The following is a 7,500-nucleotide window of genomic DNA, read 5'->3' on the forward strand; positions in this document are numbered from 1 at the left end:
CTTCATCCGAATGGGCACAGAGGCGATTCTTCTTTGTGGCTGTGTCCTAGGCCTGCCGCCTGCAGCTCCGGCCGTTCTGACCGTCGCTGCTGCCATCTGGATCACAGCCACGGGGGGGATCTGCTTGTGCTTCCTTACCAGCAAGTTCCTGGAGGTCCATGTGGCGTCTTTGATGGCGGCTAGAGTGAGCCATTGTTGCGCAAAGTCCTTTGCTTTCTGCTGCATCTGGCTCACTCCGTACAAGACGAGCTGTGGTGTGAGGACCTCCCTTGCTGGTAAGCACGGGAATTGCAAGGAGCCGGCTGTTGCCCACTGTTCTACGGCAGCGCTGCACTCCCAGAGCAGGTGCCTCACCGACTCAGGCGCGCCACAACCAGGTCGGGGGCAGGTTGAGGACGTCGCCATGCCCCGGGAGTGCATTACGGACCTGACTGGGAGGATCTCATGGGCCACCATCCATGACAGGTCCCGGAGTCTGTTTGGGAGAACAGGATGGTTCACGTTGCGCCAAACTGTGGAGGGCTCGCCGAATGCAAGCCCGCGCACTGGACTCACTGGCTCTCGCTCCTGCACAACAGAGATAAGAGAGCGGTGGTTAGTTAAAACATGCAACTCCTCCTGTTCAAGGTTAAAGTGTCTTAAAAACTTAGGGATAAAAGAGTAGGCAGTTGGTAAGTTAAAAGACACAGGAACTTTAAGATCTGGTGTTAAAATCTTTAGTTTTCTGAGGTATGACCCCATCCAGAACCGTGTCATTGCCGTGGTTAGTGGGTTTCTGGATGGGGTTGTGGCCGCGCTCAATGCCAGGGTGGTGAATCGGCTTCCTAGAACCAGGTGAAGGTCGGGCACTCCTTTTCCTCCTTTCTCTTTTGGCTTCTTCATGATGTCCCTCCTCAAGCGCTCCCACTTGGACCCCCACAGAAAATAAAAGATGGCTCGTTCCAGGTCTAAAATCACTTTTTTAGAAGGGATAAAAACAGAACTGATCAATAAAAGCAAAGGTAAAATCACTGCTTTAATGATTAAAACCTTTCCTTCTATGGTCAGTCTTCGTGAAGTCCAGTACCCCAGTCTTTGTTTAACTTTCCCTATCTTGTCCTGCCAATTGGTTTCCCCTCCTCCCTGTCTGTCAAATTTGACCCCAAGTATTTTTTGGTCGGTCTGGGTCACAGTCAGGGGGAGTCCAGATGTCTCAGTCGCTGTCCATGGTCCATAAAATTGGGCTTGGGTTTTGTGTCTGTTTAGTCTCGATCCAGAGGCCCGTCCAAACCAGTCAGTCAAGTCCAGCGTCCTGTTGACGGATAAAAGGTCAGTGCATAAAATGTTTATGTCGTCCATATAAAAAACACATTTAGTGGTAAGTCCCCCGCTCCCCGGTACTCCCACCCCTCTGATTCGTTGGTCCCTTCTCAAAATCTGTGCCAACGGTTCGATGCAGATAACATAGAGGAGGGCAGATAACGGACAACCCTGACGGACACCGCAGTTTATTTCCACTGCTTTTGTCAGATGCCCATTAACCACAAATTTGCTGGTAATGTCCCGGTACAGCAATCCCACCCAAGCTATAAACCTTTCAGGGAACCCCATTTTTGGCAGCACCTTGAAGAGGTACTGGTGCGAGACCCGATCAAAGGCTTTTTCAAAATCTAAATTCAAGACTACTAGCCGGATGTTTCTGTCTCTCGCAAAACAGATGGTGTCTCGGATCAGTACGAGGCTGTCCGTGATCTTCCTCCCCGGGATGGCACAGGCTTGATCCGGGTGAATCAGCCCTTCTAAAAACACAGACATGCGCGATGCTAAAAGCTTACTAAAAAGTTTACAGTCAATGTTTAAAAGAGTGATAGGTCTCCAGTTTTTTAAGTCCGTCTTGTCTTTGTCTTTAAAAAGTAGAGTCACTATCCCTAATCTAAAACTGTCAGGAAGTCGGTCAAGTTTTTCAAAATCCATAAAAACAGCAAGTAGGTCAGGTGCTAAAATATCCCAGAAGGTCAGGTAAAATTCCAAGGGAAGCCCATCCTCTCCAGGAGACTTCCCTTTCTTAAAACCCTTAATACAGTTGTTTATTTCTAAAAGCGTAAAATCTTGGGATAAAAGCACACTGTCGTCTATCTTGCATTCGATGAATTTTAAAACTTCTTTCATTGTGTCATTTTTTATGCTTTTTTCTTTGTACAGTTGTTCGTAAAAGTTTTGCACAGTTTCATTTATTTCTTTTGTTGTTTCAGCAGTGCATTCATTTTCTCTTTTTAGTTTAACTATAGTTTTATCCTTACTTATTATTTTCTTAAAAAAATATCTTGTGCACTTTTCTCCTTCTTCTAGTTCCCGTTCTTTGCTCCTTAAAATGACACCTTTGCTGTTGATTTCTGCTAAAACCGACATCTCTTGTTTTACTTGTTTAATTTCTTCATTAAAATCCATTCCTTGTTGGTTTAGTTTAAAATACCGTTGTAGTCGCTTTTGCAGTCCCAACATGCGTCTGTTTTCCCTATCTTTCTTTCTCTTCCCTGCCTGCCTAAAGAAAGTCTGGGTCCTTCCCTTCGCCATTTCCCACCAGTGTGCACGTGTATCGTATAAGTCTTGAAGGGTCTGCCACTCTTGGTACTGCTCCCTATACTGCCTAACTAACTCCCTATCCTCTAAAAGGGAGCAGTTGAGTTTCCACAGACCCTTTCCTGATGTCACACCAGAAGAGAGTGAGAGGGTGCACGAGAGCATGGCGTGATCGGAAAAGAAAACAGGAGTTAATCTAGCATCGATAGGTGGGCAATCTCGTGATAAAACGTAATCTATGCGAGAGGCTTTGGTACCGTCACCACTGAACCAGGTGAAGCCCTCCTCTCTGGGATGCATGACTTTAAAACAGTCCAGTAGTTTAAAATCCCTGCGTATGCCCTCTAATAAAACCGATGTTTTGTCCACTTTAAAACCCTCTCCTGCTCCCTTCCTATCATTTCTGCTTAAAACACAATTAAAATCCCCTCCTACAACTAAAGGTTCCCTACCTAGCATGTGGGACTGCAAGTCTTCTAAAAGGTCATACCTGTCATTCTTGTCGTTAAAGCCATAAATATTTAAAACATTAAAATCTCTACCCATAAAAGTCAGATGTGCTAAAAGTGCCCTACCATCTCTCACCACAGTGCTGCCCTTCACCAAGACTAGAGGATTTTTGATTAAAATGGCCACTCCATCGTTTTTGTTTTCGTTTGACCCGCTCCATATTGATGTTTGTGGCCATAGCTCCTTCCAATCTCTGTAGTTGTTTAAAAACGGTAGGCCACACTCCTGTATTAAAAACACATCAGACTTAAAAGAGTTAAGAAAGGATAAAACCATTTGGGCTCTAACTTTCGACTTCACACTTCTCACATTGATGGTTGAGAAGGTGATAGCCATAAGTATGGTTAAAAACAACAGGTAAGACATTTTAAAAGACTAAAATTAAAAGGCAGTTAAATGTCTTGTGAATGAGGCTCTTCTTTCACTCTTACGGGTGAAGAGTGACTGGTTCGAGCTTCATTTCCCTTTCGGACTCTGGGTGGTGGCCTTTCTTGCAATCTTTTATTAAATTTGGAGTCCTTAGGGGTTGATTGCAGAGCTATGGTAAGAAATGAGACCTCATTTGGTGAATTGGAGGGGAAGACTCTGGGCTCCTCCACAGGTGAACTGTCTGAGGAGTTCCCAGCTCTTCCCCTCTTCTCTGAGACTACAGGAGACTCAGAGGACAATTCAGATAAAGGCCTCTTAGCCTGCTGGGCCTGTGGGAGGGGGGCATCTTCACTATCACTCTGACTCGGTGGGTCTGAGTCAGAGGTAGCTCCGCCTTCTGCCTGCACTGCACCCTCTCCTTCGCCACTCTCAGCTTGGGGGGCAGTTGCAGGCCCCTCCCCCTCTCCCTCCTCACCTGGTCTTTCTCCTCCAATCACAGGATTTGGAGGGAGATTTGAATTTTCAGTCCTAGGCTCTTCCAAACGCTCCTCAAACATTTGTACCGGTCCGCCATTTTCCTTCTCCTTCCCTGTGACTTTTGCTGCTTTCAATTTGTTGGCAAAAGACTTTGGGCAATCTCTGAAGAGGTGATTTGTTTCACCACAGAGGTTGCACTTTCTGCCATTGGTACATTCCTCGAAGGTATGCCCAATTTCTCTGCATTTACCACAAATTGTCTGCTTACACGCTTCCGCAAGGTGCCCTTGCTCACCACACTTGCGGCAGAGCTTGGGCTGACCTTGATAGTGAATGTAGCCCCTGTTATTTCCCAGGACTATCATGGATGGCAGATGTTTCAGGCCTTGGAAGCCCTGGGGGTCCTGCCATTGCTGGACAGGGACCCTCCAGGCACAATTCCAGATGCCATCCTCATCTCTCACCTTCATAGCCTGGCCTTTAACAGTGCAATATCTGCCCAGCCATATACAAATGTCTTCTGCACTAACTGTTTCATTGAACATTCTGACAATGACTGTTTTAGAGGCATTGTCAGTCAGTTTCTCAACATTAAATGCAGAAAACTGGGGTTTTACATTTTCAAAGCGGTTCCAAAATTCAAGCAGCAATGGGGCAGAGCGGAAGCTCACATCAAAACCCTTATTCAGTGGTAAAGTGACGATACAATTCAAGTCGTCTGGGGAAAAATTCAACACTTTCTGAATTAATTTCCGGGAGAAGTCAAGTCTAGACATTTTTAAAGGCTCTCCATCTTTTTCCTTAAAAACAAACCGAACGCTGTGGTGCCTCCGCATGCCGGCATGGGGAGCCGACATGGTGGAGGCACCACGCACTAAAACACTTAAAACCTAAAACACGATGAATAAATAACTAAAATAAGTAAAAAGGGTAAAAGGCAAGTAAAAGAGAGAAAAAGGGAGTAAAACCAAGTAAAAGCTGGAAAAGCAAGTAAAAGCAAGTAAAAGCAGTACTTACCTTGGTTGTTCTGGTCAGGCAGTGATCACCGCCAAAAACGGTGGTAACCTGCACTTCTGGAACAATATATTCCTGTGTGAAACCTACGAGCAACTACGAAGCAGTTGTTCTGGATTTCAAAAGGAAAAAAATATAATATCCTCCCGTGCACTAGCAGAAGCAATGCCACAAGCAGGCAAGAGCTCCCACTAGCCAGCGGAGGCGATCGCTGTCTCACCAAGAGGTAGAACAGTGGAGGATCTGATAAGAACAGATACTACACTTGATCTTAGCCAAAAGGCCGAGAAGCGAAGCCGCAGACTGTTTGCCGCTCGAGCCCACCTCCTGGAACGGCCCTCCCTCGTCGTGGTGCGGAAATTCTTATCGGCCGTAACGAACGACGGCTGCTGCCCAGCAATTCCGGCCACGCCCGACCTTGGCTCCGGGCCCTGACCCTCGAATGCCTAGGATAGTTTTTGTTGCTTGCTTGCTTGCTTGCTTGCTTTCCACAAAAGACAGAGGCTCGGCCAAACGGCTAAGCCTGCCAAAAATAGCTTTAACTCAATAGTGTTCCTCTCCACGGAAGTCTTTAGTAAAAGGCGAAAGACTTGTGCGTTTTGAAGAGAAACCCGAGTAGGTACAGGCTTCTCCTCGGGAGCAGCCCAGCACAGGCGTCGCCCCAGCCACTACACTCACGGTGAGTCTCACCACTTGGCTCGTCGCGGACTGGGCCGCTTCCACCCCAGCCCTGCCCACATTTGCCACAGGCTTTATCCGACGGAAAATTCAGAGAAATGAAGGCCTGGCTGTCAGATCTGGGCTACGAAACATGTATCAGGGTCTTGCAGGCCCTCTGTGACATTCCAGGAAGAAACAAAGGGGATCTGCGGGGCACAAAATCACTGCGCTGCACTGCACTGAGGAGTTGTTTTTGCACAAGGCAGGAGAAGGTTGCACCGTTCCCGGTGGCACTGCAATACCGGGTCGATGCGTGGAGTGAACGGAGCAAGCCCCTCTTTCAGCTCCCGGTGTCAAAAATCCGTTTAATATTTCGTCCCCGTATAGAGGACATATCAGATATTAAACTGATAAGAACAGATACTACACTTGATCTTAGCCAAAAGGCCGAGAAACGATGCCGCAGACTGTTTGCCGCTCGAGCCCACCTCCTGGAACGGCCCTCCCTCGTCGTGGTGCGGAAATTCTTATCGGCCGTAACGAACGACGGCTGCTGCCCAGCAATTCCGGCCACGCCCGACCTTGGCTCCGGGCCCTGACCCTCGAATGCCTAGGATAGTTTTTGTTGCTTGCTTGCTTGCTTGCTTGCTTTCCACAAAAGACAGAGGCTCGGCCAAACGGCTAAGCCTGCCAAAAATAGCTTTAACTCAATAGTGTTCCTCTCCACGGAAGTCTTTAGTAAAAGGCGAAAGACTTGTGCGTTTTGAAGAGAAACCCGAGTAGGTACAGGCTTCTCCTCGGGAGCAGCCCAGCACAGGCGTTGCCCCAGCCACTACACTCACGGTGAGTCTCACCACTTGGCTCGTCGCGGACTGGGCCGCTTCCACCCCAGCCCTGCCCACATTTGCCACAGGCTTTATCCGACGGAAAATTCAGAGAAATGAAGGCCTGGCTGTCAGATGCGGGCTACGAAACATGTATCAGGGTCTTGCAGGCCCTCTGTGACATTCCAGGAAGAAACAAAGGGGATCTGCGGGGCACAAAATCACTGCGCTGCACTGCACTGAGGAGTTGTTTTTGCACAAGGCAGGAGAAGGTTGCACCGTTCCCGGTGGCACTGCAATACCGGGTCGATGCGTGGAGTGAACGGAGCAAGCCCCTCTTTCAGCTCCCGGTGTCAAAAATCCGTTTAATATTTCATCCCCGTATAGAGGACATATCAGATATTAAACTGATAAGAACAGATACTACACTTGATCTTAGCCAAAAGGCTGAGAAGCGATGCCGCAGACTGTTTGCCGCTCGAGCCCACCTCCTGGAACGGCCCTCCCTCGTCGTGGTGCGGAAATTCTTATCGGCCGTAACGAACGACGGCTGCTGCCCAGCAATTCCGGCCACGCCCGACCTTGGCTCCGGGCCCTGACCCTCGAATGCCTAGGATAGTTTTTGTTGCTTGCTTGCTTGCTTGCTTGCTTGCTTTCCACAAAAGACAGAGGCTCGGCCAAATGGCTAAGCCTGCCAAAAATAGCTTTAACTCAATAGTGTTCCTCTCCACGGAAGTCTTTAGTAAAAGGCGAAAGACTTGTGCGTTTTGCAGAGAAACCCGAGTAGGTACAGGCTTCTCCTCGGGAGCAGCCCAGCACAGGCGTCGCCCCAGCCACTACACTCACGGTGAGTCTCACCACTTGGCTCGTCGCGGACTGGGCCGCTTCCACCCCAGCCCTGCCCACATTTGCCACAGGCTTTATCCGACGGAAAATTCAGAGAAATGAAGGCCTGGCTGTCAGATGCGGGCTACGAAACATGTATCAGGGTCTTGCAGGCCCTCTGTGACATTCCAGGAAGAAACAAAGGGGATCTGCGGGGCACAAAATCACTGCGCTGCACTGCACTGAGGAGTTGTTTTTGCAC

At 48.4% G+C, this 7,500-nt stretch overlaps 6 non-coding genes across 6 annotated transcripts; all 6 read right to left on the reverse strand.

Moving 5' to 3' along the window:
- Positions 1-5,042: 5,042 nt before the first annotated feature.
- Positions 5,043-5,224, reverse strand: LOC138613989 (U2 spliceosomal RNA). The gene has a single exon (XR_011310105.1). It is a non-coding gene; the product is annotated as a U2 spliceosomal RNA (small nuclear RNA).
- A 211-nt stretch (positions 5,225-5,435) lies between these two features.
- Positions 5,436-5,548, reverse strand: LOC138614101 (U5 spliceosomal RNA). Its single transcript, XR_011310211.1, has one exon. It is a non-coding gene; the product is annotated as a U5 spliceosomal RNA (small nuclear RNA).
- A 309-nt stretch (positions 5,549-5,857) lies between these two features.
- Positions 5,858-6,048, reverse strand: LOC138613924 (U2 spliceosomal RNA). Its single transcript, XR_011310048.1, has one exon. It is a non-coding gene; the product is annotated as a U2 spliceosomal RNA (small nuclear RNA).
- A 211-nt stretch (positions 6,049-6,259) lies between these two features.
- On the reverse strand, positions 6,260-6,372 carry LOC138614102 (U5 spliceosomal RNA). Its single transcript, XR_011310212.1, has one exon. It is a non-coding gene; the product is annotated as a U5 spliceosomal RNA (small nuclear RNA).
- A 309-nt stretch (positions 6,373-6,681) lies between these two features.
- Positions 6,682-6,872, reverse strand: LOC138613938 (U2 spliceosomal RNA). Its single transcript, XR_011310061.1, has one exon. It is a non-coding gene; the product is annotated as a U2 spliceosomal RNA (small nuclear RNA).
- A 215-nt stretch (positions 6,873-7,087) lies between these two features.
- Positions 7,088-7,200, reverse strand: LOC138613628 (U5 spliceosomal RNA). The gene has a single exon (XR_011309764.1). It is a non-coding gene; the product is annotated as a U5 spliceosomal RNA (small nuclear RNA).
- Between the last annotated feature and the right edge of the window lie 300 nt (positions 7,201-7,500).

The sequence above is a fragment of the Semicossyphus pulcher genome, unplaced genomic scaffold (assembly GCF_022749685.1).
Source record: "Semicossyphus pulcher isolate SPU_LCO1_2020_fin unplaced genomic scaffold, fSemPul1.0.p SCAF_8, whole genome shotgun sequence".
Taxonomy (NCBI): Eukaryota; Metazoa; Chordata; class Actinopteri; order Labriformes; family Labridae; genus Semicossyphus; species Semicossyphus pulcher.